General features: G+C 45.9%; 11 non-coding genes across 11 annotated transcripts; all 11 read left to right on the top strand.

The window, feature by feature from the left end:
• Nucleotides 1–111: 111 nt before the first annotated feature.
• On the top strand, nucleotides 112–183 carry TRNAG-UCC (transfer RNA glycine (anticodon UCC)). The gene has a single exon. It is a non-coding gene; the product is annotated as a tRNA-Gly (tRNA).
• A 2,592-nt stretch (nucleotides 184–2,775) lies between these two features.
• On the top strand, nucleotides 2,776–2,847 carry TRNAG-UCC (transfer RNA glycine (anticodon UCC)). The gene has a single exon. It is a non-coding gene; the product is annotated as a tRNA-Gly (tRNA).
• A 2,592-nt stretch (nucleotides 2,848–5,439) lies between these two features.
• Nucleotides 5,440–5,511, top strand: TRNAG-UCC (transfer RNA glycine (anticodon UCC)). The gene has a single exon. It is a non-coding gene; the product is annotated as a tRNA-Gly (tRNA).
• A 5,756-nt stretch (nucleotides 5,512–11,267) lies between these two features.
• TRNAG-UCC (transfer RNA glycine (anticodon UCC)) lies at nucleotides 11,268–11,339 on the top strand. The gene has a single exon. It is a non-coding gene; the product is annotated as a tRNA-Gly (tRNA).
• A 1,521-nt stretch (nucleotides 11,340–12,860) lies between these two features.
• Nucleotides 12,861–12,932, top strand: TRNAG-UCC (transfer RNA glycine (anticodon UCC)). The gene has a single exon. It is a non-coding gene; the product is annotated as a tRNA-Gly (tRNA).
• A 3,103-nt stretch (nucleotides 12,933–16,035) lies between these two features.
• Nucleotides 16,036–16,107, top strand: TRNAG-UCC (transfer RNA glycine (anticodon UCC)). Its single transcript has one exon. It is a non-coding gene; the product is annotated as a tRNA-Gly (tRNA).
• A 1,521-nt stretch (nucleotides 16,108–17,628) lies between these two features.
• Nucleotides 17,629–17,700, top strand: TRNAG-UCC (transfer RNA glycine (anticodon UCC)). Its single transcript has one exon. It is a non-coding gene; the product is annotated as a tRNA-Gly (tRNA).
• Nucleotides 17,701–19,221: 1,521 nt separating this feature from the next.
• On the top strand, nucleotides 19,222–19,293 carry TRNAG-UCC (transfer RNA glycine (anticodon UCC)). Its single transcript has one exon. It is a non-coding gene; the product is annotated as a tRNA-Gly (tRNA).
• Nucleotides 19,294–20,814: 1,521 nt separating this feature from the next.
• TRNAG-UCC (transfer RNA glycine (anticodon UCC)) lies at nucleotides 20,815–20,886 on the top strand. Its single transcript has one exon. It is a non-coding gene; the product is annotated as a tRNA-Gly (tRNA).
• Nucleotides 20,887–22,407: 1,521 nt separating this feature from the next.
• Nucleotides 22,408–22,479, top strand: TRNAG-UCC (transfer RNA glycine (anticodon UCC)). The gene has a single exon. It is a non-coding gene; the product is annotated as a tRNA-Gly (tRNA).
• Nucleotides 22,480–24,000: 1,521 nt separating this feature from the next.
• TRNAG-UCC (transfer RNA glycine (anticodon UCC)) lies at nucleotides 24,001–24,072 on the top strand. Its single transcript has one exon. It is a non-coding gene; the product is annotated as a tRNA-Gly (tRNA).
• The last annotated feature ends 1,207 nt before the right edge of the window (nucleotides 24,073–25,279 follow it).

Here is a 25,279-nt window from a genome sequence, read left to right on the forward strand (position 1 = left end):
CTACAGCTTTTCATGTTGGTATCCACACCAAATGCACGATTGGAACCGGTGCAAGATTGCCACTGCACTCGGCGTTGTAACATCTGGAACCTAGAGGACACACATCAGAGGGCGTTGGTGGTATAGTGGTGAGCATAGCTGCCTTCCAAGCAGTTGACCCGGGTTCGATTCCCGGCCAACGCAGTGCAAATATTTATATATTCTCCAAGCAGGATATATTTTAATGCAACATGTCACAAAACTGAAATATCAGAAACAGAATAATCAGCCGTTATATAAAAAAATAATCAAACACGTAGGTAGACATCTCGATCGCCTCATCTGCTACATTCATTGTCCCAATATATGCTATTTTCCATAAAGCACTCACCACTCACATGTGCTGATAATAAATATTTTGCTGGGGGCAGGCAATGAAAGGGCTGCGCCCCGACCAGAAATTATAACCCCAGCATCCCTATGTTAAAAAGCATTTCTAGGCGATATCTAGCCTCTGAAAATAATAGGCAAGATCCACCGATAAATCTGGCAAAAGTCCCCAAGATTTTGTGCATACTTGTGTTCTCACCTGAATGCAGCGCCACCTTGTAACCATCGGATGTAACTGCGGCTCAGAAAAATGTTTTATCAGAGGGCAAGTTGAGAGGACTCCAAGTGGCAGATTTCCACGGAAAGAGCCTCTCACTGCAGCAGGAAGGTTGGATACTTCAAATTGGCATAGTTTCCTGTCCAGCGTCCTCTCACGTCCCGAACGCTCCCAAACGCTCAAAAGCCTCACACCGGGCAAGCCCTCACCGGGTAGATCTCTGGCTCCCAGGTAAAGCCAAATCCTGAGTATGCTAGTGCTAGGATCACAGAGAAAGGACAGGGACAGAGAGCTGCTGTCTTGGTAAAGGCCTGAAACGGCTAATTCCTAAGAGGGTCTGCACTTTCAGTTATGACTGACTGTGAGTGGGGAAGATGAAGATTTTCTGTACCCAGCATACCTTGCGATGTGCTTAGGCAAATGAGGAGAGAGCCCCACCAATCCCTTGCCACTCCGCTGAAAGCTCCTCCTCTGCATAAAGAGAGCACTTTCACAAGGGAGCAGAGTGGCGCAGCGGAAGCGTGCTGGGCCCATAACCCAGAGGTCGATGGATCGAAACCATCCTCTGCTAATATTGCTTGATTTTTCTTCCTAGGACTAATCTGTCATTTCCACCCTGCCAGCAAGGAAAAGCGCAGGCTTGTGCTAGCTATGTGAGAAAAGACTTCTCAACTATCTGTCTCTGCTGTAAATCAAGAGAGTGATCGTCAAAGGATCAACCCTATACTTTGAAAGTAAAGATACCCAATTAGAAGCATAAATGACAGGTGGGACCTTCACACGTTTTTCGGGGCATGCTTTGAATTTCATTCTTCCCTTTTTGTTCTGCTTTTATCAATCTCCTATGCATTTCATGGAATTTACTCCCTTTCTCTTCGCTGCTTTGCTTCCGATGCTGCCCATATGCTCATTTCCACTATTTGTACTGCTGCTTTCCATTTCTTCTCTTCTGCACAGCTTTATCCTTGGTTTCAATCCCCAGTTCTTTACCCTCTGCAAGACAATTTCTACAGCTTTTCATGTTGGTATCCACACCAAGATTTTGTGCATACTTGTGCTCTCACCTGAATGCAGCGCCACCTTGTAACCATCGGATGTAACTGCGACTCAGAAAAATGTTTTATCAGAGGGCAAGTTGAGATGACTCCAAGTGGCAGATTTCCACGGAAAGAGCCTCTCGCTGCAGCAGGAAGGTTGGATACTTCAAATTGGCATAGTTTCCTGTCCAGCGTCCTCTCACGTCCCGAACGCTCCCAAACGCTCAAAAGCCTCGCCCTCACCGGGTAGATCTCTGGCTCCCAGGTAAAGCCAAATCCTGAGTATGCTAGTGCTAGGATCACAGAGAAAGGACAGGGACAGAGAGCTGCTGTCTTGGTAAAGGCCTGAAACGGCTAATTCCTAAGAGGGTCTGCACTTTCAGTTATGACTGACTGTGAGTGGGGAAGATGAAGATTTTCTGTACCCAGCATACCTTGCGATGTGCTTAGGCAAATGAGGAGAGAGCCCCACCAATCCCTTGCCACTCCGCTGAAAGCTCCTCCTCTGCATAAAGAGAGCACTTTCACAAGGGAGCAGAGTGGCGCAGCGGAAGCGTGCTGGGCCCATAACCCAGAGGTCGATGGATCGAAACCATCCTCTGCTAATATTGCTTGATTTTTCTTCCTAGGACTAATCTGTCATTTCCACCCTGCCAGCAAGGAAAAGCGCAGGCTTGTGCTAGCTATGTGAGAAAAGACTTCTCAACTATCTGTCTCTGCTGTAAATCAAGAGAGTGATCGTCAAAGGATCAACCCTATACTTTGAAAGTAAAGATACCCAATTAGAAGCATAAATGACAGGTGGGACCTTCACACGTTTTTCGGGGCATGCTTTGAATTTCATTCTTCCCTTTTTGTTCTGCTTTTATCAATCTCCTATGCATTTCATGGAATTTACTCCCTTTCTCTTCGCTGCTTTGCTTCCGATGCTGCCCATATGCTCATTTCCACTATTTGTACTGCTGCTTTCCATTTCTTCTCTTCTGCACAGCTTTATCCTTGGTTTCAATCCCCAGTTCTTTACCCACTGCAAGACAATTTCTACAGCTTTTCATGTTGGTATCCACACCAAATGCACGATTGGAACCGGTGCAAGATTGCCACTGCACTCGGCGTTGTAACATCTGGAACCTAGAGGACACACATCAGAGGGCGTTGGTGGTATAGTGGTGAGCATAGCTGCCTTCCAAGCAGTTGACCCGGGTTCGATTCCCGGCCAACGCAGTGCAAATATTTATATATTCTCCAAGCAGGATATATTTTAATGCAACATGTCACAAAACTGAAATATCAGAAACAGAATAATCAGCCGTTATATAAAAAAATAATCAAACACGTAGGTAGACATCTCGATCGCCTCATCTGCTACATTCATTGTCCCAATATATGCTATTTTCCATAAAGCACTCACCACTCACATGTGCTGATAATAAATATTTTGCTGGGGGCAGGCAATGAAAGGGCTGCGCCCCGACCAGAAATTATAACCCCAGCATCCCTATGTTAAAAAGCATTTCTAGGCGATATCTAGCCTCTGAAAATAATAGGCAAGATCCACCGATAAATCTGGCAAAAGTCCCCAAGATTTTGTGCATACTTGTGTTCTCACCTGAATGCAGCGCCACCTTGTAACCATCGGATGTAACTGCGGCTCAGAAAAATGTTTTATCAGAGGGCAAGTTGAGAGGACTCCAAGTGGCAGATTTCCACGGAAAGAGCCTCTCACTGCAGCAGGAAGGTTGGATACTTCAAATTGGCATAGTTTCCTGTCCAGCGTCCTCTCACGTCCCGAACGCTCCCAAACGCTCAAAAGCCTCACACCGGGCAAGCCCTCACCGGGTAGATCTCTGGCTCCCAGGTAAAGCCAAATCCTGAGTATGCTAGTGCTAGGATCACAGAGAAAGGACAGGGACAGAGAGCTGCTGTCTTGGTAAAGGCCTGAAACGGCTAATTCCTAAGAGGGTCTGCACTTTCAGTTATGACTGACTGTGAGTGGGGAAGATGAAGATTTTCTGTACCCAGCATACCTTGCGATGTGCTTAGGCAAATGAGGAGAGAGCCCCACCAATCCCTTGCCACTCCGCTGAAAGCTCCTCCTCTGCATAAAGAGAGCACTTTCACAAGGGAGCAGAGTGGCGCAGCGGAAGCGTGCTGGGCCCATAACCCAGAGGTCGATGGATCGAAACCATCCTCTGCTAATATTGCTTGATTTTTCTTCCTAGGACTAATCTGTCATTTCCACCCTGCCAGCAAGGAAAAGCGCAGGCTTGTGCTAGCTATGTGAGAAAAGACTTCTCAACTATCTGTCTCTGCTGTAAATCAAGAGAGTGATCGTCAAAGGATCAACCCTATACTTTGAAAGTAAAGATACCCAATTAGAAGCATAAATGACAGGTGGGACCTTCACACGTTTTTCGGGGCATGCTTTGAATTTCATTCTTCCCTTTTTGTTCTGCTTTTATCAATCTCCTATGCATTTCATGGAATTTACTCCCTTTCTCTTCGCTGCTTTGCTTCCGATGCTGCCCATATGCTCATTTCCACTATTTGTACTGCTGCTTTCCATTTCTTCTCTTCTGCACAGCTTTATCCTTGGTTTCAATCCCCAGTTCTTTACCCTCTGCAAGACAATTTCTACAGCTTTTCATGTTGGTATCCACACCAAGATTTTGTGCATACTTGTGCTCTCACCTGAATGCAGCGCCACCTTGTAACCATCGGATGTAACTGCGACTCAGAAAAATGTTTTATCAGAGGGCAAGTTGAGATGACTCCAAGTGGCAGATTTCCACGGAAAGAGCCTCTCGCTGCAGCAGGAAGGTTGGATACTTCAAATTGGCATAGTTTCCTGTCCAGCGTCCTCTCACGTCCCGAACGCTCCCAAACGCTCAAAAGCCTCGCCCTCACCGGGTAGATCTCTGGCTCCCAGGTAAAGCCAAATCCTGAGTATGCTAGTGCTAGGATCACAGAGAAAGGACAGGGACAGAGAGCTGCTGTCTTGGTAAAGGCCTGAAACGGCTAATTCCTAAGAGGGTCTGCACTTTCAGTTATGACTGACTGTGAGTGGGGAAGATGAAGATTTTCTGTACCCAGCATACCTTGCGATGTGCTTAGGCAAATGAGGAGAGAGCCCCACCAATCCCTTGCCACTCCGCTGAAAGCTCCTCCTCTGCATAAAGAGAGCACTTTCACAAGGGAGCAGAGTGGCGCAGCGGAAGCGTGCTGGGCACATAACCCATAGGTCGATGGATCGAAACCATCCTCTGCTAATATTGCTTGATTTTTCTTCCTAGGACTAATCTGTCATTTCCACCCTGCCAGCAAGGAAAAGCGCAGGCTTGTGCTAGCTATGTGAGAAAAGACTTCTCAACTATCTGTCTCTGCTGTAAATCAAGAGAGTGATCGTCAAAGGATCAAAACTATACTTTGAAAGTAAAGATACCCAATTAGAAGCATAAATGACAGGTGGGACCTTCACACGTTTTTCGGGGCATGCTTTGAATTTAATTCTTCCCTTTTTGTTCTGCTTTTATCAATCTCCTATGCATTTCATGGAATTTACTCCCTTTCTCTTCGCTGCTTTGCTTCCGATGCTGCCCATATGCTCATTTCCACTATTTGTACTGCTGCTTTCCATTTCTTCTCTTCTGCACAGCTTTATCCTTGGTTTCAATCCCCAGTTCTTTACCCACTGCAAGACAATTTCTACAGCTTTTCATGTTGGTATCCACACCAAATGCACGATTGGAACCGGTGCAAGATTGCCACTGCACTCGGCGTTGTAACATCTGGAACCTAGAGGACACACATCAGAGGGCGTTGGTGGTATAGTGGTGAGCATAGCTGCCTTCCAAGCAGTTGACCCGGGTTCGATTCCCGGCCAACGCAGTGCAAATATTTATATATTCTCCAAGCAGGATATATTTTAATGCAACATGTCACAAAACTGAAATATCAGAAACAGAATAATCAGCCGTTATATAAAAAAATAATCAAACACGTAGGTAGACATCTCGATCGCCTCATCTGCTACATTCATTGTCCCAATATATGCTATTTTCCATAAAGCACTCACCACTCACATGTGCTGATAATAAATATTTTGCTGGGGGCAGGCAATGAAAGGGCTGCGCCCCGACCAGAAATTATAACCCCAGCATCCCTATGTTAAAAAGCATTTCTAGGCGATATCTAGCCTCTGAAAATAATAGGCAAGATCCACCGATAAATCTGGCAAAAGTCCCCAAGATTTTGTGCATACTTGTGTTCTCACCTGAATGCAGCGCCACCTTGTAACCATCGGATGTAACTGCGGCTCAGAAAAATGTTTTATCAGAGGGCAAGTTGAGAGGACTCCAAGTGGCAGATTTCCACGGAAAGAGCCTCTCACTGCAGCAGGAAGGTTGGATACTTCAAATTGGCATAGTTTCCTGTCCAGCGTCCTCTCACGTCCCGAACGCTCCCAAACGCTCAAAAGCCTCGCCCTCACCGGGTAGATCTCTGGCTCCCAGGTAAAGCCAAATCCTGAGTATGCTAGTGCTAGGATCACAGAGAAAGGACAGGGACAGAGAGCTGCTGTCTTGGTAAAGGCCTGAAACGGCTAATTCCTAAGAGGGTCTGCACTTTCAGTTATGACTGACTGTGAGTGGGGAAGATGAAGATTTTCTGTACCCAGCATACCTTGCGATGTGCTTAGGCAAATGAGGAGAGAGCCCCACCAATCCCTTGCCACTCCGCTGAAAGCTCCTCCTCTGCATAAAGAGAGCACTTTCACAAGGGAGCAGAGTGGCGCAGCGGAAGCGTGCTGGGCCCATAACCCAGAGGTCGATGGATCGAAACCATCCTCTGCTAATATTGCTTGATTTTTCTTCCTAGGACTAATCTGTCATTTCCACCCTGCCAGCAAGGAAAAGCGCAGGCTTGTGCTAGCTATGTGAGAAAAGACTTCTCAACTATCTGTCTCTGCTGTAAATCAAGAGAGTGATCGTCAAAGGATCAACCCTATACTTTGAAAGTAAAGATACCCAATTAGAAGCATAAATGACAGGTGGGACCTTCACACGTTTTTCGGGGCATGCTTTGAATTTCATTCTTCCCTTTTTGTTCTGCTTTTATCAATCTCCTATGCATTTCATGGAATTTACTCCCTTTCTCTTCGCTGCTTTGCTTCCGATGCTGCCCATATGCTCATTTCCACTATTTGTACTGCTGCTTTCCATTTCTTCTCTTCTGCACAGCTTTATCCTTGGTTTCAATCCCCAGTTCTTTACCCTCTGCAAGACAATTTCTACAGCTTTTCATGTTGGTATCCACACCAAGATTTTGTGCATACTTGTGCTCTCACCTGAATGCAGCGCCACCTTGTAACCATCGGATGTAACTGCGACTCAGAAAAATGTTTTATCAGAGGGCAAGTTGAGATGACTCCAAGTGGCAGATTTCCACGGAAAGAGCCTCTCGCTGCAGCAGGAAGGTTGGATACTTCAAATTGGCATAGTTTCCTGTCCAGCGTCCTCTCACGTCCCGAACGCTCCCAAACGCTCAAAAGCCTCGCCCTCACCGGGTAGATCTCTGGCTCCCAGGTAAAGCCAAATCCTGAGTATGCTAGTGCTAGGATCACAGAGAAAGGACAGGGACAGAGAGCTGCTGTCTTGGTAAAGGCCTGAAACGGCTAATTCCTAAGAGGGTCTGCACTTTCAGTTATGACTGACTGTGAGTGGGGAAGATGAAGATTTTCTGTACCCAGCATACCTTGCGATGTGCTTAGGCAAATGAGGAGAGAGCCCCACCAATCCCTTGCCACTCCGCTGAAAGCTCCTCCTCTGCATAAAGAGAGCACTTTCACAAGGGAGCAGAGTGGCGCAGCGGAAGCGTGCTGGGCCCATAACCCAGAGGTCGATGGATCGAAACCATCCTCTGCTAATATTGCTTGATTTTTCTTCCTAGGACTAATCTGTCATTTCCACCCTGCCAGCAAGGAAAAGCGCAGGCTTGTGCTAGCTATGTGAGAAAAGACTTCTCAACTATCTGTCTCTGCTGTAAATCAAGAGAGTGATCGTCAAAGGATCAAAACTATACTTTGAAAGTAAAGATACCCAATTAGAAGCATAAATGACAGGTGGGACCTTCACACGTTTTTCGGGGCATGCTTTGAATTTAATTCTTCCCTTTTTGTTCTGCTTTTATCAATCTCCTATGCATTTCATGGAATTTACTCCCTTTCTCTTCGCTGCTTTGCTTCCGATGCTGCCCATATGCTCATTTCCACTATTTGTACTGCTGCTTTCCATTTCTTCTCTTCTGCACAGCTTTATCCTTGGTTTCAATCCCCAGTTCTTTACCCACTGCAAGACAATTTCTACAGCTTTTCATGTTGGTATCCACACCAAATGCACGATTGGAACCGGTGCAAGATTGCCACTGCACTCGGCGTTGTAACATCTGGAACCTAGAGGACACACATCAGAGGGCGTCGGTGGTATAGTGGTGAGCATAGCTGCCTTCCAAGCAGTTGACCCGGGTTCGATTCCTGGCCAACGCAGTGCAAATATTTATATATTCTCCAAGCAGGATATATTTTAATTCAACATGTCACAAAACTGAAATATCAGAAACAGAATAATCAGCCGTTATATAAAAAAATAATCAAACACGTAGGTAGACATCTCGATCGCCTCATCTGCTACATTCATTGTCCCAATATATGCTATTTTCCATAAAGCACTCACCACTCACATGTGCTGATAATAAATATTTTGCTGGGGGCAGGCAATGAAAGGGCTGCGCCCCGACCAGAAATTATAACCCCAGCATCCCTATGTTAAAAAGCATTTCTAGGCGATATCTAGCCTCTGAAAATAATAGGCAAGATCCACCGATAAATCTGGCAAAAGTCCCCAAGATTTTGTGCATACTTGTGTTCTCACCTGAATGCAGCGCCACCTTGTAACCATCGGATGTAACTGCGGCTCAGAAAAATGTTTTATCAGAGGGCAAGTTGAGATGACTCCAAGTGGCAGATTTCCACGGAAAGAGCCTCTCGCTGCAGCAGGAAGGTTGGATACTTCAAATTGGCATAGTTTCCTGTCCAGCGTCCTCTCACGTCCCGAACGCTCCCAAACGCTCAACAGCCTCGCCCTCACCGGGTAGATCTCTGGCTCCCAGGTAAAGCCAAATCCTGAGTATGCTAGTGCTAGGATCACAGAGAAAGGACAGGGACAGAGAGCTGCTGTCTTGGTAAAGGCCTGAAACGGCTAATTCCTAAGAGGGTCTGCACTTTCAGTTATGACTGACTGTGAGTGGGGAAGATGAAGATTTTCTGTACCCAGCATACCTTGCGATGTGCTTAGGCAAATGAGGAGAGAGCCCCACCAATCCCTTGCCACTCCGCTGAAAGCTCCTCCTCTGCATAAAGAGAGCACTTTCACAAGGGAGCAGAGTGGCGCAGCGGAAGCGTGCTGGGCCCATAACCCAGAGGTCGATGGATCGAAACCATCCTCTGCTAATATTGCTTGATTTTTCTTCCTAGGACTAATCTGTCATTTCCACCCTGCCAGCAAGGAAAAGCGCAGGCTTGTGCTAGCTATGTGAGAAAAGACTTCTCAACTATCTGTCTCTGCTGTAAATCAAGAGAGTGATCGTCAAAGGATCAAAACTATACTTTGAAAGTAAAGATACCCAATTAGAAGCATAAATGACAGGTGGGACCTTCACACGTTTTTCGGGGCATGCTTTGAATTTAATTCTTCCCTTTTTGTTCTGCTTTTATCAATCTCCTATGCATTTCATGGAATTTACTCCCTTTCTCTTCGCTGCTTTGCTTCCGATGCTGCCCATATGCTCATTTCCACTATTTGTACTGCTGCTTTCCATTTCTTCTCTTCTGCACAGCTTTATCCTTGGTTTCAATCCCCAGTTCTTTACCCACTGCAAGACAATTTCTACAGCTTTTCATGTTGGTATCCACACCAAATGCACGATTGGAACCGGTGCAAGATTGCCACTGCACTCGGCGTTGTAACATCTGGAACCTAGAGGACACACATCAGAGGGCGTCGGTGGTATAGTGGTGAGCATAGCTGCCTTCCAAGCAGTTGACCCGGGTTCGATTCCCGGCCAACGCAGTGCAAATATTTATATATTCTCCAAGCAGGATATATTTTAATGCAACATGTCACAAAACTGAAATATCAGAAACAGAATAATCAGCCGTTATATAAAAAAATAATCAAACACGTAGGTAGACATCTCGATCGCCTCATCTGCTACATTCATTGTCCCAATATATGCTATTTTCCATAAAGCACTCACCACTCACATGTGCTGATAATAAATATTTTGCTGGGGGCAGGCAATGAAAGGGCTGCGCCCCGACCAGAAATTATAACCCCAGCATCCCTATGTTAAAAAGCATTTCTAGGCGATATCTAGCCTCTGAAAATAATAGGCAAGATCCACCGATAAATCTGGCAAAAGTCCCCAAGATTTTGTGCATACTTGTGTTCTCACCTGAATGCAGCGCCACCTTGTAACCATCGGATGTAACTGCGGCTCAGAAAAATGTTTTATCAGAGGGCAAGTTGAGAGGACTCCAAGTGGCAGATTTCCACGGAAAGAGCCTCTCACTGCAGCAGGAAGGTTGGATACTTCAAATTGGCATAGTTTCCTGTCCAGCGTCCTCTCACGTCCCGAACGCTCCCAAACGCTCAAAAGCCTCACACCGGGCAAGCCCTCACCGGGTAGATCTCTGGCTCCCAGGTAAAGCCAAATCCTGAGTATGCTAGTGCTAGGATCACAGAGAAAGGACAGGGACAGAGAGCTGCTGTCTTGGTAAAGGCCTGAAACGGCTAATTCCTAAGAGGGTCTGCACTTTCAGTTATGACTGACTGTGAGTGGGGAAGATGAAGATTTTCTGTACCCAGCATACCTTGCGATGTGCTTAGGCAAATGAGGAGAGAGCCCCACCAATCCCTTGCCACTCCGCTGAAAGCTCCTCCTCTGCATAAAGAGAGCACTTTCACAAGGGAGCAGAGTGGCGCAGCGGAAGCGTGCTGGGCCCATAACCCAGAGGTCGATGGATCGAAACCATCCTCTGCTAATATTGCTTGATTTTTCTTCCTAGGACTAATCTGTCATTTCCACCCTGCCAGCAAGGAAAAGCGCAGGCTTGTGCTAGCTATGTGAGAAAAGACTTCTCAACTATCTGTCTCTGCTGTAAATCAAGAGAGTGATCGTCAAAGGATCAACCCTATACTTTGAAAGTAAAGATACCCAATTAGAAGCATAAATGACAGGTGGGACCTTCACACGTTTTTCGGGGCATGCTTTGAATTTCATTCTTCCCTTTTTGTTCTGCTTTTATCAATCTCCTATGCATTTCATGGAATTTACTCCCTTTCTCTTCGCTGCTTTGCTTCCGATGCTGCCCATATGCTCATTTCCACTATTTGTACTGCTGCTTTCCATTTCTTCTCTTCTGCACAGCTTTATCCTTGGTTTCAATCCCCAGTTCTTTACCCTCTGCAAGACAATTTCTACAGCTTTTCATGTTGGTATCCACACCAAATGCACGATTGGAACCGGTGCAAGATTGCCACTGCACTCGGCGTTGTAACATCTGGAACCTAGAGGACACACATCAGAGGGTGTTGGTGGTATAGTGGTGAGCATAGCTGCCTTCCAAGCAGTTGACCCGGGTTCGATTCCCGGCCAACGCAGTGCAAATATTTATATATTCTCCAAGCAGGATATATTTTAATGCAACATGTCACAAAACTGAAATATCAGAAACAGAATAATCAGCCGTTATATAAAAAAATAAACAAACACGTAGGTAGACATCTCGATCGCCTCATCTGCTACATTCATTGTCCCAATATATGCTATTTTCCATAAAGCACTCACCACTCACATGTGCTGATAATAAATATTTTGCTGGGGGCAGGCAATGAAAGGGCTGAGCCCCGACCAGACATTATAACCCCAGCATCCCTATTTTAAAAAGCATTTCTAGGCGATATCTAGCCTCTGAAAATAATAGGCAAGATCCACCGATAAATCTGGCAAAAGTCCCCAAGATTTTGTGCATACTTGTGCTCTCACCTGAATGCAGCGCCACCTTGTAACCATCGGATGTAACTGCGACTCAGAAAAATGTTTTATCAGAGGGCAAGTTGAGATGACTCCAAGTGGCAGATTTCCACGGAAAGAGCCTCTCGCTGCAGCAGGAAGGTTGGATACTTCAAATTGGCATAGTTTCCTGTCCAGCGTCCTCTCACGTCCCGAACGCTCCCAAACGCTCAAAAGCCTCACACCGGGCAAGCCCTCACCGGGTAGATCTCTGGCTCCCAGGTAAAGCCAAATCCTGAGTATGCTAGTGCTAGGATCACAGAGAAAGGACAGGGACAGAGAGCTGCTGTCTTGGTAAAGGCCTGAAACGGCTAATTCCTAAGAGGGTCTGCACTTTCAGTTATGACTGACTGTGAGTGGGGAAGATGAAGATTTTCTGTACCCAGCATACCTTGCGATGTGCTTAGGCAAATGAGGAGAGAGCCCCACCAATCCCTTGCCACTCCGCTGAAAGCTCCTCCTCTGCATAAAGAGAGCACTTTCACAAGGGAGCAGAGTGGCGCAGCGGAAGCGTGCTGGGCCCATAACCCAGAGGTCGATGGATCGAAACCATCCTCTGCTAATATTGCTTGATTTTTCTTCCTAGGACTAATCTGTCATTTCCACCCTGCCAGCAAGGAAAAGCGCAGGCTTGTGCTAGCTATGTGAGAAAAGACTTCTCAACTATCTGTCTCTGCTGTAAATCAAGAGAGTGATCGTCAAAGGATCAACCCTATACTTTGAAAGTAAAGATACCCAATTAGAAGCATAAATGACAGGTGGGACCTTCACACGTTTTTCGGGGCATGCTTTGAATTTCATTCTTCCCTTTTTGTTCTGCTTTTATCAATCTCCTATGCATTTCATGGAATTTACTCCCTTTCTCTTCGCTGCTTTGCTTCCGATGCTGCCCATATGCTCATTTCCACTATTTGTACTGCTGCTTTCCATTTCTTCTCTTCTGCACAGCTTTATCCTTGGTTTCAATCCCCAGTTCTTTACCCTCTGCAAGACAATTTCTACAGCTTTTCATGTTGGTATCCACACCAAATGCACGATTGGAACCGGTGCAAGATTGCCACTGCACTCGGCGTTGTAACATCTGGAACCTAGAGGACACACATCAGAGGGTGTTGGTGGTATAGTGGTGAGCATAGCTGCCTTCCAAGCAGTTGACCCGGGTTCGATTCCCGGCCAACGCAGTGCAAATATTTATATATTCTCCAAGCAGGATATATTTTAATGCAACATGTCACAAAACTGAAATATCAGAAACAGAATAATCAGCCGTTATATAAAAAAATAAACAAACACGTAGGTAGACATCTCGATCGCCTCATCTGCTACATTCATTGTCCCAATATATGCTATTTTCCATAAAGCACTCACCACTCACATGTGCTGATAATAAATATTTTGCTGGGGGCAGGCAATGAAAGGGCTGCGCCCCGACCAGAAATTATAACCCCAGCATCCCTATGTTAAAAAGCATTTCTAGGCGATATCTAGCCTCTGAAAATAATAGGCAAGATCCACCGATAAATCTGGCAAAAGTCCCCAAGATTTTGTGCATACTTGTGTTCTCACCTGAATGCAGCGCCACCTTGTAACCATCGGATGTAACTGCGGCTCAGAAAAATGTTTTATCAGAGGGCAAGTTGAGATGACTCCAAGTGGCAGATTTCCACGGAAAGAGCCTCTCGCTGCAGCAGGAAGGTTGGATACTTCAAATTGGCATAGTTTCCTGTCCAGCGTCCTCTCACGTCCCGAACGCTCCCAAACGCTCAACAGCCTCGCCCTCACCGGGTAGATCTCTGGCTCCCAGGTAAAGCCAAATCCTGAGTATGCTAGTGCTAGGATCACAGAGAAAGGACAGGGACAGAGAGCTGCTGTCTTGGTAAAGGCCTGAAACGGCTAATTCCTAAGAGGGTCTGCACTTTCAGTTATGACTGACTGTGAGTGGGGAAGATGAAGATTTTCTGTACCCAGCATACCTTGCGATGTGCTTAGGCAAATGAGGAGAGAGCCCCACCAATCCCTTGCCACTCCGCTGAAAGCTCCTCCTCTGCATAAAGAGAGCACTTTCACAAGGGAGCAGAGTGGCGCAGCGGAAGCGTGCTGGGCCCATAACCCAGAGGTCGATGGATCGAAACCATCCTCTGCTAATATTGCTTGATTTTTCTTCCTAGGACTAATCTGTCATTTCCACCCTGCCAGCAAGGAAAAGCGCAGGCTTGTGCTAGCTATGTGAGAAAAGACTTCTCAACTATCTGTCTCTGCTGTAAATCAAGAGAGTGATCGTCAAAGGATCAAAACTATACTTTGAAAGTAAAGATACCCAATTAGAAGCATAAATGACAGGTGGGACCTTCACACGTTTTTCGGGGCATGCTTTGAATTTAATTCTTCCCTTTTTGTTCTGCTTTTATCAATCTCCTATGCATTTCATGGAATTTACTCCCTTTCTCTTCGCTGCTTTGCTTCCGATGCTGCCCATATGCTCATTTCCACTATTTGTACTGCTGCTTTCCATTTCTTCTCTTCTGCACAGCTTTATCCTTGGTTTCAATCCCCAGTTCTTTACCCACTGCAAGACAATTTCTACAGCTTTTCATGTTGGTATCCACACCAAATGCACGATTGGAACCGGTGCAAGATTGCCACTGCACTCGGCGTTGTAACATCTGGAACCTAGAGGACACACATCAGAGGGCGTCGGTGGTATAGTGGTGAGCATAGCTGCCTTCCAAGCAGTTGACCCGGGTTCGATTCCCGGCCAACGCAGTGCAAATATTTATATATTCTCCAAGCAGGATATATTTTAATGCAACATGTCACAAAACTGAAATATCAGAAACAGAATAATCAGCCGTTATATAAAAAAATAATCAAACACGTAGGTAGACATCTCGATCGCCTCATCTGCTACATTCATTGTCCCAATATATGCTATTTTCCATAAAGCACTCACCACTCACATGTGCTGATAATAAATATTTTGCTGGGGGCAGGCAATGAAAGGGCTGCGCCCCGACCAGAAATTATAACCCCAGCATCCCTATGTTAAAAAGCATTTCTAGGCGATATCTAGCCTCTGAAAATAATAGGCAAGATCCACCGATAAATCTGGCAAAAGTCCCCAAGATTTTGTGCATACTTGTGTTCTCACCTGAATGCAGCGCCACCTTGTAACCATCGGATGTAACTGCGGCTCAGAAAAATGTTTTATCAGAGGGCAAGTTGAGAGGACTCCAAGTGGCAGATTTCCACGGAAAGAGCCTCTCACTGCAGCAGGAAGGTTGGATACTTCAAATTGGCATAGTTTCCTGTCCAGCGTCCTCTCACGTCCCGAACGCTCCCAAACGCTCAAAAGCCTCACACCGGGCAAGCCCTCACCGGGTAGATCTCTGGCTCCCAGGTAAAGCCAAATCCTGAGTATGCTAGTGCTAGGATCACAGAGAAAGGACAGGGACAGAGAGCTGCTGTCTTGGTAAAGGCCTGAAACGGCTAATTCCTAAGAGGGTCTGCACTTTCAGTTATGACTGACTGTGAGTGGGGAAGATGAAGATTTTCTGTACCCAGCATACCTTGCGATGTGCTTAGGCAAATGAGGAGAGAGCCCCACCAATCCCTTGCCACTCCGCTGAAAGCTCCTCCTCTGCATAAAGAGAGCACTTTCACAAGGGAGCAGAGTGGCGCAGCGGAAGCGTGCTGGGCCCATAACCCAGAGGTCGATGGATCGAAACCATCCTCTGCTAATATTGCTTGATTTTTCTTCCTAGGACTAATCTGTCATTTCCACCCTGCCAGCAAGGAAAAGCGCAGGCTTGTGCTAGCTATGTGAGAAAAGACTTCTCAACTATCTGTCTCTGCTGTAAATCAAGAGAGTGATCGTCAAAGGATCAACCCTATACTTTGAAAGTAAAGATACCCAATTAGAAGCATAAATGACAGGTGGGACCTTCACACGTTTTTCGGGGCATGCTTTGAATTTCATTCTTCCCTTTTTGTTCTGCTTTTATCAATCTCCTATGCATTTCATGGAATTTACTCCCTTTCTCTTCGCTGCTTTGCTTCCGATGCTGCCCATATGCTCATTTCCACTATTTGTACTGCTGCTTTCCATTTCTTCTCTTCTGCACAGCTTTATCCTTGGTTTCAATCCCCAGTTCTTTACCCTCTGCAAGACAATTTCTACAGCTTTTCATGTTGGTATCCACACCAAATGCACGATTGGAACCGGTGCAAGATTGCCACTGCACTCGGCGTTGTAACATCTGGAACCTAGAGGACACACATCAGAGGGTGTTGGTGGTATAGTGGTGAGCATAGCTGCCTTCCAAGCAGTTGACCCGGGTTCGATTCCCGGCCAACGCAGTGCAAATATTTATATATTCTCCAAGCAGGATATATTTTAATGCAACATGTCACAAAACTGAAATATCAGAAACAGAATAATCAGCCGTTATATAAAAAAATAAACAAACACGTAGGTAGACATCTCGATCGCCTCATCTGCTACATTCATTGTCCCAATATATGCTATTTTCCATAAAGCACTCACCACTCACATGTGCTGATAATAAATATTTTGCTGGGGGCAGGCAATGAAAGGGCTGAGCCCCGACCAGACATTATAACCCCAGCATCCCTATTTTAAAAAGCATTTCTAGGCGATATCTAGCCTCTGAAAATAATAGGCAAGATCCACCGATAAATCTGGCAAAAGTCCCCAAGATTTTGTGCATACTTGTGCTCTCACCTGAATGCAGCGCCACCTTGTAACCATCGGATGTAACTGCGACTCAGAAAAATGTTTTATCAGAGGGCAAGTTGAGATGACTCCAAGTGGCAGATTTCCACGGAAAGAGCCTCTCGCTGCAGCAGGAAGGTTGGATACTTCAAATTGGCATAGTTTCCTGTCCAGCGTCCTCTCACGTCCCGAACGCTCCCAAACGCTCAAAAGCCTCACACCGGGCAAGCCCTCACCGGGTAGATCTCTGGCTCCCAGGTAAAGCCAAATCCTGAGTATGCTAGTGCTAGGATCACAGAGAAAGGACAGGGACAGAGAGCTGCTGTCTTGGTAAAGGCCTGAAACGGCTAATTCCTAAGAGGGTCTGCACTTTCAGTTATGACTGACTGTGAGTGGGGAAGATGAAGATTTTCTGTACCCAGCATACCTTGCGATGTGCTTAGGCAAATGAGGAGAGAGCCCCACCAATCCCTTGCCACTCCGCTGAAAGCTCCTCCTCTGCATAAAGAGAGCACTTTCACAAGGGAGCAGAGTGGCGCAGCGGAAGCGTGCTGGGCCCATAACCCAGAGGTCGATGGATCGAAACCATCCTCTGCTAATATTGCTTGATTTTTCTTCCTAGGACTAATCTGTCATTTCCACCCTGCCAGCAAGGAAAAGCGCAGGCTTGTGCTAGCTATGTGAGAAAAGACTTCTCAACTATCTGTCTCTGCTGTAAATCAAGAGAGTGATCGTCAAAGGATCAACCCTATACTTTGAAAGTAAAGATACCCAATTAGAAGCATAAATGACAGGTGGGACCTTCACACGTTTTTCGGGGCATGCTTTGAATTTCATTCTTCCCTTTTTGTTCTGCTTTTATCAATCTCCTATGCATTTCATGGAATTTACTCCCTTTCTCTTCGCTGCTTTGCTTCCGATGCTGCCCATATGCTCATTTCCACTATTTGTACTGCTGCTTTCCATTTCTTCTCTTCTGCACAGCTTTATCCTTGGTTTCAATCCCCAGTTCTTTACCCTCTGCAAGACAATTTCTACAGCTTTTCATGTTGGTATCCACACCAAATGCACGATTGGAACCGGTGCAAGATTGCCACTGCACTCGGCGTTGTAACATCTGGAACCTAGAGGACACACATCAGAGGGTGTTGGTGGTATAGTGGTGAGCATAGCTGCCTTCCAAGCAGTTGACCCGGGTTCGATTCCCGGCCAACGCAGTGCAAATATTTATATATTCTCCAAGCAGGATATATTTTAATGCAACATGTCACAAAACTGAAATATCAGAAACAGAATAATCAGCCGTTATATAAAAAAATAAACAAACACGTAGGTAGACATCTCGATCGCCTCATCTGCTACATTCATTGTCCCAATATATGCTATTTTCCATAAAGCACTCACCACTCACATGTGCTGATAATAAATATTTTGCTGGGGGCAGGCAATGAAAGGGCTGAGCCCCGACCAGACATTATAACCCCAGCATCCCTATTTTAAAAAGCATTTCTAGGCGATATCTAGCCTCTGAAAATAATAGGCAAGATCCACCGATAAATCTGGCAAAAGTCCCCAAGATTTTGTGCATACTTGTGCTCTCACCTGAATGCAGCGCCACCTTGTAACCATCGGATGTAACTGCGACTCAGAAAAATGTTTTATCAGAGGGCAAGTTGAGATGACTCCAAGTGGCAGATTTCCACGGAAAGAGCCTCTCGCTGCAGCAGGAAGGTTGGATACTTCAAATTGGCATAGTTTCCTGTCCAGCGTCCTCTCACGTCCCGAACGCTCCCAAACGCTCAAAAGCCTCACACCGGGCAAGCCCTCACCGGGTAGATCTCTGGCTCCCAGGTAAAGCCAAATCCTGAGTATGCTAGTGCTAGGATCACAGAGAAAGGACAGGGACAGAGAGCTGCTGTCTTGGTAAAGGCCTGAAACGGCTAATTCCTAAGAGGGTCTGCACTTTCAGTTATGACTGACTGTGAGTGGGGAAGATGAAGATTTTCTGTACCCAGCATACCTTGCGATGTGCTTAGGCAAATGAGGAGAGAGCCCCACCAATCCCTTGCCACTCCGCTGAAAGCTCCTCCTCTGCATAAAGAGAGCACTTTCACAAGGGAGCAGAGTGGCGCAGCGGAAGCGTGCTGGGCCCATAACCCAGAGGTCGATGGATCGAAACCATCCTCTGCTAATATTGCTTGATTTTTCTTCCTAGGACTAATCTGTCATTTCCACCCTGCCAGCAAGGAAAAGCGCAGGCTTGTGCTAGCTATGTGAGAAAAGACTTCTCAACTATCTGTCTCTGCTGTAAATCAAGAGAGTGATCGTCAAAGGATCAACCCTATACTTTGAAAGTAAAGATACCCAATTAGAAGCATAAATGACAGGTGGGACCTTCACACGTTTTTCGGGGCATGCTTTGAATTTAATTCTTCCCTTTTTGTTCTGCTTTTATCAATCTCCTATGCATTTCATGGAATTTACTCCCTTTCTCTTCGCTGCTTTGCTTCCGATGCTGCCCATATGCTCATTTCCACTATTTGTACTGCTGCTTTCCATTTCTTCTCTTCTGCACAGCTTTATCCTTGGTTTCAATCCCCAGTTCTTTACCCACTGCAAGACAATTTCTACAGCTTTTCATGTTGGTATCCACACCAAATGCACGATTGGAACCGGTGCAAGATTGCCACTGCACTCGGCGTTGTAACATCTGGAACCTAGAGGACACACATCAGAGGGCGTTGGTGGTATAGTGGTGAGCATAGCTGCCTTCCAAGCAGTTGACCCGGGTTCGATTCCCGGCCAACGCAGTGCAAATATTTATATATTCTCCAAGCAGGATATATTTTAATGCAACATGTCACAAAACTGAAATATCAGAAACAGAATAATCAGCCGTTATATAAAAAAATAATCAAACACGTAGGTAGACATCTCGATCGCCTCATCTGCTACATTCATTGTCCCAATATATGCTATTTTCCATAAAGCACTCACCACTCACATGTGCTGATAATAAATATTTTGCTGGGGGCAGGCAATGAAAGGGCTGCGCCCCGACCAGAAATTATAACCCCAGCATCCCTATGTTAAAAAGCATTTCTAGGCGATATATAGCCTCTGAAAATAATAGGCAAGATCCACCGATAAATCTGGCAAAAGTCCCCAAGATTTTGTGCATACTTGTGTTCTCACCTGAATGCAGCGCCACCTTGTAACCATCGGATGTAACTGCGGCTCAGAAAAATGTTTTATCAGAGGGCAAGTTGAGAGGACTCCAAGTGGCAGATTTCCACGGAAAGAGCCTCTCACTGCAGCAGGAAGGTTGGATACTTCAAATTGGCATAGTTTCCTGTCCAGCGTCCTCTCACGTCCCGAACGCTCCCAAACGCTCAAAAGCCTCACACCGGGCAAGCCCTCAACGGGTAGATCTCTGGTTCCCAGGTAAAGCCAAATCCTGAGTATGCTAGTGCTAGGATCACAGAGAAAGGACAGGGACAGAGAGCTGCTGTCTTGGTAAAGGCCTGAAACGGCTAATTCCTAAGAGGGTCTGCACTTTCAGTTATGACTGACTGTGAGTGGGGAAGATGAAGATTTTCTGTACCCAGCATACCTTGCGATGTGCTTAGGCAAATGAGGAGAGAGCCCCACCAATCCCTTGCCACTCCGCTGAAAGCTCCTCCTCTGCATAAAGAGAGCACTTTCACAAGGGAGCAGAGTGGCGCAGCGGAAGCGTGCTGGGCCCATAACCCAGAGGTCGATGGATCGAAACCATCCTCTGCTAATACTGCTTGATTTTTCTTCCTAGGACTAATCTGTCATTTCCACCCTGCCAGCAAGGAAAAGCGCAGGCTTGTGCTAGCTATGTGAGAAAAGACTTCTCAACTATCTGTCTCTGCTGTAAATCATGAGAGTGATCGTCAAAGGATCAACCCTATACTTTGAAAGTAAAGATACCCAATTAGAAGCATAAATGACAGGTGGGACCTTCACACGTTTTTCGGGGCATGCTTTGAATTTAATTCTTCCCTTTTTGTTCTGCTTTTATCAATCTCCTATGCATTTCATGGAATTTACTCCCTTTCTCTTCGCTGCTTTGCTTCCGATGCTGCCCATATGCTCATTTCCACTATTTGTACTGCTGCTTTCCATTTCTTCTCTTCTGCACAGCTTTATCCTTGGTTTCAATCGCCAGTTCTTTACCCACTGCAAGACAATTTCTACAGCTTTTCATGTTGGTATCCACACCAAATGCACGATTGGAACCGGTGCAAGATTGCCACTGCACTCGGCGTTGTAACATCTGGAACCTAGAGGACACACATCAGAGGGCGTTGGTGGTATAGTGGTGAGCATAGCTGCCTTCCAAGCAGTTGACCCGGGTTCGATTCCCGGCCAACGCAGTGCAAATATTTATATATTCTCCAAGCAGGATATATTTTAATGCAACATGTCACAAAACTGAAATATCAGAAACAGAATAATCAGCCGTTATATAAAAAAATAATCAAACACGTAGGTAGACATCTCGATCGCCTCATCTGCTACATTCATTGTCCCAATATATGCTATTTTCCATAAAGCACTCACCACTCACATGTGCTGATAATAAATATTTTGCTGGGGGCAGGCAATGAAAGGGCTGAGCCCCGACCAGACATTATAACCCCAGCATCCCTATTTTAAAAAGCATTTCTAGGCGATATCTAGCCTCTGAAAATAATAGGCAAGATCCACCGATAAATCTGGCAAAAGTCCCCAAGATTTTGTGCATACTTGTGCTCTCACCTGAATGCAGCGCCACCTTGTAACCATCGGATGTAACTGCGACTCAGAAAAATGTTTTATCAGAGGGCAAGTTGAGATGACTCCAAGTGGCAGATTTCCACGGAAAGAGCCTCTCGCTGCAGCAGGAAGGTTGGATACTTCAAATTGGCATAGTTTCCTGTCCAGCGTCCTCTCACGTCCCGAACGCTCCCAAACGCTCAAAAGCCTCACACCGGGCAAGCCCTCACCGGGTAGATCTCTGGCTCCCAGGTAAAGCCAAATCCTGAGTATGCTAGTGCTAGGATCACAGAGAAAGGACAGGGACAGAGAGCTGCTGTCTTGGTAAAGGCCTGAAACGGCTAATTCCTAAGAGGGTCTGCACTTTCAGTTATGACTGACTGTGAGTGGGGAAGATGAAGATTTTCTGTACCCAGCATACCTTGCGATGTGCTTAGGCAAATGAGGAGAGAGCCCCACCAATCCCTTGCCACTCCGCTGAAAGCTCCTCCTCTGCATAAAGAGAGCACTTTCACAAGGGAGCAGAGTGGCGCAGCGGAAGCGTGCTGGGCCCATAACCCAGAGGTCGATGGATCGAAACCATCCTCTGCTAATATTGCTTGATTTTTCTTCCTAGGACTAATCTGTCATTTCCACCCTGCCAGCAAGGAAAAGCGCAGGCTTGTGCTAGCTATGTGAGAAAAGACTTCTCAACTATCTGTCTCTGCTGTAAATCAAGAGAGTGATCGTCAAAGGATCAAAACTATACTTTGAAAGTAAAGATACCCAATTAGAAGCATAAATGACAGGTGGGACCTTCACACGTTTTTCGGGGCATGCTTTGAATTTAATTCTTCCCTTTTTGTTCTGCTTTTATCAATCTCCTATGCATTTCATGGAATTTACTCCCTTTCTCTTCGCTGCTTTGCTTCCGATGCTGCCCATATGCTCATTTCCACTATTTGTACTGCTGCTTTCCATTTCTTCTCTTCTGCACAGCTTTATCCTTGGTTTCAATCCCCAGTTCTTTACCCACTGCAAGACAATTTCTACAGCTTTTCATGTTGGTATCCACACCAAATGCACGATTGGAACCGGTGCAAGATTGCCACTGCACTCGGCGTTGTAACATCTGGAACCTAGAGGACACACATCAGAGGGCGTTGGTGGTATAGTGGTGAGCATAGCTGCCTTCCAAGCAGTTGACCCGGGTTCGATTCCCGGCCAACGCAGTGCAAATATTTATATATTCTCCAAGCAGGATATATTTTAATGCAACATGTCACAAAACTGAAATATCAGAAACAGAATAATCAGCCGTTATATAAAAAAATAATCAAACGCGTAGGTAGACATCTCGATCGCCTCATCTGCTACATTCATTGTCCCAATATATGCTATTTTCCATAAAGCACTCACCACTCACATGTGCTGATAATAAATATTTTGCTGGGGGCAGGCAATGAAAGGGCTGCGCCCCGACCAGAAATTATAACCCCAGCATCCCTATGTTAAAAAGCATTTCTAGGCGATATCTAGCCTCTGAAAATAATAGGCAAGATCCACCGATAAATCTGGCAAAAGTCCCCAAGATTTTGTGCATACTTGTGTTCTCACCTGAATGCAGCGCCACCTTGTAACCATCGGATGTAACTGCGGCTCAGAAAAATGTTTTATCAGAGGGCAAGTTGAGAGGACTCCAAGTGGCAGATTTCCACGGAAAGAGCCTCTCACTGCAGCAGGAAGGTTGGATACTTCAAATTGGCATAGTTTCCTGTCCAGCGTCCTCTCACGTCCCGAACGCTCCCAAACGCTCAAAAGCCTCACACCGGGCAAGCCCTCACCGGGTAGATCTCTGGCTCCCAGGTAAAGCCAAATCCTGAGTATGCTAGTGCTAGGATCACAGAGAAAGGACAGGGACAGAGAGCTGCTGTCTTGGTAAAGGCCTGAAACGGCTAATTCCTAAGAGGGTCTGCACTTTCAGTTATGACTGACTGTGAGTGGGGAAGATGAAGATTTTCTGTACCCAGCATACCTTGCGATGTGCTTAGGCAAATGAGGAGAGAGCCCCACCAATCCCTTGCCACTCCGCTGAAAGCTCCTCCTCTGCATAAAGAGAGCACTTTCACAAGGGAGCAGAGTGGCGCAGCGGAAGCGTGCTGGGCCCATAACCCAGAGGTCGATGGATCGAAACCATCCTCTGCTAATATTGCTTGATTTTTCTTCCTAGGACTAATCTGTCATTTCCACCCTGCCAGCAAGGAAAAGCGCAGGCTTGTGCTAGCTATGTGAGAAAAGACTTCTCAACTATCTGTCTCTGCTGTAAATCAAGAGAGTGATCGTCAAAGGATCAACCCTATACTTTGAAAGTAAAGATACCCAATTAGAAGCATAAATGACAGGTGGGACCTTCACACGTTTTTCGGGGCATGCTTTGAATTTCATTCTTCCCTTTTTGTTCTGCTTTTATCAATCTCCTATGCATTTCATGGAATTTACTCCCTTTCTCTTCGCTGCTTTGCTTCCGATGCTGCCCATATGCTCATTTCCACTATTTGTACTGCTGCTTTCCATTTCTTCTCTTCTGCACAGCTTTATCCTTGGTTTCAATCCCCAGTTCTTTACCCTCTGCAAGACAATTTCTACAGCTTTTCATGTTGGTATCCACACCAAATGCACGATTGGAACCGGTGCAAGATTGCCACTGCACTCGGCGTTGTAACATCTGGAACCTAGAGGACACACATCAGAGGGTGTTGGTGGTATAGTGGTGAGCATAGCTGCCTTCCAAGCAGTTGACCCGGGTTCGATTCCCGGCCAACGCAGTGCAAATATTTATATATTCTCCAAGCAGGATATATTTTAATGCAACATGTCACAAAACTGAAATATCAGAAACAGAATAATCAGCCGTTATATAAAAAAATAAACAAACACGTAGGTAGACATCTCGATCGCCTCATCTGCTACATTCATTGTCCCAATATATGCTATTTTCCATAAAGCACTCACCACTCACATGTGCTGATAATAAATATTTTGCTGGGGGCAGGCAATGAAAGGGCTGAGCCCCGACCAGACATTATAACCCCAGCATCCCTATTTTAAAAAGCATTTCTAGGCGATATCTAGCCTCTGAAAATAATAGGCAAGATCCACCGATAAATCTGGCAAAAGTCCCCAAGATTTTGTGCATACTTGTGCTCTCACCTGAATGCAGCGCCACCTTGTAACCATCGGATGTAACTGCGACTCAGAAAAATGTTTTATCAGAGGGCAAGTTGAGATGACTCCAAGTGGCAGATTTCCACGGAAAGAGCCTCTCGCTGCAGCAGGAAGGTTGGATACTTCAAAATGGCATAGTTTCCTGTCCAGCGTCCTCTCACGTCCCGAACGCTCCCAAACGCTCAAAAGCCTCACACCGGGCAAGCCCTCACCGGGTAGATCTCTGGCTCCCAGGTAAAGCCAAATCCTGAGTATGCTAGTGCTAGGATCACAGAGAAAGGACAGGGACAGAGAGCTGCTGTCTTGGTAAAGGCCTGAAACGGCTAATTCCTAAGAGGGTCTGCACTTTCAGTTATGACTGACTGTGAGTGGGGAAGATGAAGATTTTCTGTACCCAGCATACCTTGCGATGTGCTTAGGCAAATGAGGAGAGAGCCCCACCAATCCCTTGCCACTCCGCTGAAAGCTCCTCCTCTGCATAAAGAGAGCACTTTCACAAGGGAGCAGAGTGGCGCAGCGGAAGCGTGCTGGGCCCATAACCCAGAGGTCGATGGATCGAAACCATCCTCTGCTAATATTGCTTGATTTTTCTTCCTAGGACTAATCTGTCATTTCCACCCTGCCAGCAAGGAAAAGCGCAGGCTTGTGCTAGCTATGTGAGAAAAGACTTCTCAACTATCTGTCTCTGCTGTAAATCAAGAGAGTGATCGTCAAAGGATCAACCCTATACTTTGAAAGTAAAGATACCCAATTAGAAGCATAAATGACAGGTGGGACCTTCACACGTTTTTCGGGGCATGCTTTGAA

The sequence above is a fragment of the Triturus cristatus genome, chromosome 11 (genome assembly GCF_964204655.1).
Source record: "Triturus cristatus chromosome 11, aTriCri1.1, whole genome shotgun sequence".
In the NCBI taxonomy this organism is placed as follows: Eukaryota; Metazoa; Chordata; class Amphibia; order Caudata; family Salamandridae; genus Triturus; species Triturus cristatus.